The following is a 2896-nucleotide window of genomic DNA, read 5'->3' on the forward strand; positions in this document are numbered from 1 at the left end:
AGGCAACTCCACAGAATAGAAAAACATTTATGTTTCTTGTTTCATTACTGGTTTTCTTGTTTTTTAATGCTGTTATCTCTTTCTCTCAGATATTTGGGAGCAGAAGTGAAAGGTCAAGGAAGAAGATCCAGCTGCTATAACTGTCTCTACTGTAATGAAATTCTGTTAACCCACAATTTGGTTCTCATTGCCTCCCAAATATATCTAACAAATGCATAGCTACCAATTAGGTGATTAAAATCAGTACACAATGGAACAGAATAGATAGTCCAACATAGAGCCACACATATGTGGACAACGAATTTTTGACAAATGTGCAAAGGCAATTCAGTGGAGAAAGGACAGTCTGTTCAACAAATAGTACTGGAACAATAGCCATATGCCTAAAAAAAAGGAAAAGCTTCAATCCATACCTTGTACCTTTTGCAAAAATGTATTAGACCTAACTGTGAAATCTAGAAGTATAAAACTTCTAGAAAAAAAAACACAGAAGACAATCTTTGTGACCTTGGGTTGGGCAAAGATTTCTTAGCAATGATACCAAAAGCACGGTCCATAGAAGAAAAAAAAAGATAAATTGGACTTCATAAAAATCACAAACTTCTTATCCCAGTTACCCTGATTTGACATTACACATTGTACGCATGTATCAAAAAAATATCACATGTGCCCCCAAAATTTACACAACTATTATATATCAATTAAAAAAATACAAATTTCTGTTCTTTCAAAATAGCAAAAGGCAATGTTAAGAGAATGCAAAGAAAATTCACAGATTGGGAGAAAATATTTGCATAGGTTACATCTTATAAAGGACTTGTATCCAGAGTATATATAGAACTCTCAAAACTTAATAGTAAAATAACTAACAATCCCATTTTTTAAAAATGGGCAAAATATCAATAGTCCACTATGTGGATGGCAAATCAGCACATGAAAAGATGTTCATCATCATTCGTCATTAGGGAAATGTACATTAAAACCACAATGAGATAGTACTACATACCTATTAGACTGGCTAAATTTAACAACACTGACTATACCAAGTGTTGGCACTGCTTGTGGAAATGTAGAACAACCACTTTGGGAAACAGGTAATTTCTTTAAAAGTTAAACATACACCTACCATGTGATCCAGCCATTCCACTCCTAGGTATTTTTCTAAAAGAAATGAAAACATATGTCCATACAAAGACTTGTATACAAATGATCATACTAGCTTTATTTGTAGTACCCCAGAACTCAAAACAACACAAATGCTCATTAACAAACTGTTGTATTTCCAAGTAATGAATAACTACTCAGCAATAAATAGAAAAAAAATTCCTGATACACACAACAACATGGATAAATCTCCAAATACCCATGCTAGTCAAAGGAGACACGTAAAAAGAGGGGCATACTGCATGATGTCACTTATATAAAATTTTAGAAAACACAAATTAATCTATAGGAACAAAAACAGATCGGTGATTGTGTGGGGACAAGGGGAGGGATTCAAAGGAGCATGAGGAAACATTTGAGGGTCACAAAAATTTTCATTATCTTGACTGTGGTGATGCTTTCACAGGTATATACATTTATCAAAACTTATAAAATTGTATATTTTATATGCAGTTATTACGTGTCTATTATACTTCAATAAAATTGTGTTTAAAAAAGAATTAACATGTATTTAGATAAAATTTGTGTAGATAGAATGACAAGAAGGAGAAGGATTAAATGAACTTGGAATGCTTGCCTTCTTAGATATCTACAACCAAAGATAATGGTGCTACACTTGTAATTGTGTCCTTTATATGTATGTTTCCGTGGCAGGAGTGAGTGATGGAAGGGATTGTGTACATGTTCATACTAGGAAAGGTATAAATAGATGTCAAAGAGCTGTTCGTTTGAGTATATTAACGGACTTTGTGTTATGCATCTCATGTAGAAGCATGAACATTTAGTTCCGCAAAAATCAGAAAATAATGGGATAGAGAACATATCGCTATGCAAATAATTTATATATAACCTTACGAAGGAAAGTAAGCATATGCTATGCTAGAGCTAATACTTATAAATATATTCACAGTAGAAAATATATATGATATAAAACATAAATTAAATTGATTACAGGAAGAAAAACTTATTTTCTTTCAGGGAAAATTAACTAAACTAATAGACAAAAAACAAAAGTGTGTTAAAATTACCTATGGCAGTGTATACACAACAAAAGTAGAGCATTTATGATTGGAAAAAGTCACCTACTTTCAGCCATTTTCATAGTCTGGCTAAGGAAAAATACATTCAAATTGAAAATCAAAATTGTTGACTAACATATTATTTTATATAACATTTTATAAGCTTTCTTTCTCTTTTTCTTCTCTACGTTCCATTTGAAACTTTTCCAGTATCAGTGTGAGTGATTAAGTATCAATCATTGAAAAGCATCCAAGTAGATAATATTAGAATGAAAGCCATAATTGAGTTACATTTGCCCAATGTTATGATTTGGGACAGAAGTATTTTCTAAAGAAGTTACAGTTGCCTTAAAGCAAGGCACAAATCATTTTACCTTTTGGATTTTATCACCTATTAACTTCCATCTTAATTCAGTGGAAAACAAGCCAAAGACATAAATAGACAATTCTCAAATGAACAATAAACATATAAAAAGACATTTAATCTTACCACTAATCTAAGAAATAAAAATACATATTAATTTGGAGATGTTCATTAAAAATGCAAATAGTGATTACCTCTCCATATATTTTGGGTTACTTTTAATTTCTTCTTTGTATTTCAATGTACTGTCTGACTTTTTCAGTGAACGTATATTATTCTTAAAAAATATAGTTATTTTAAAACTGCCTCATTAGTTGTTTGCAGAAAAAGTCTGGCTGGCCAATGGATC

This window comes from Propithecus coquereli, unplaced genomic scaffold, assembly GCF_000956105.1.
Source record: "Propithecus coquereli isolate 6110/MARCELLA unplaced genomic scaffold, Pcoq_1.0 Scaffold293, whole genome shotgun sequence".
Classification (NCBI taxonomy): Eukaryota; Metazoa; Chordata; class Mammalia; order Primates; family Indriidae; genus Propithecus; species Propithecus coquereli.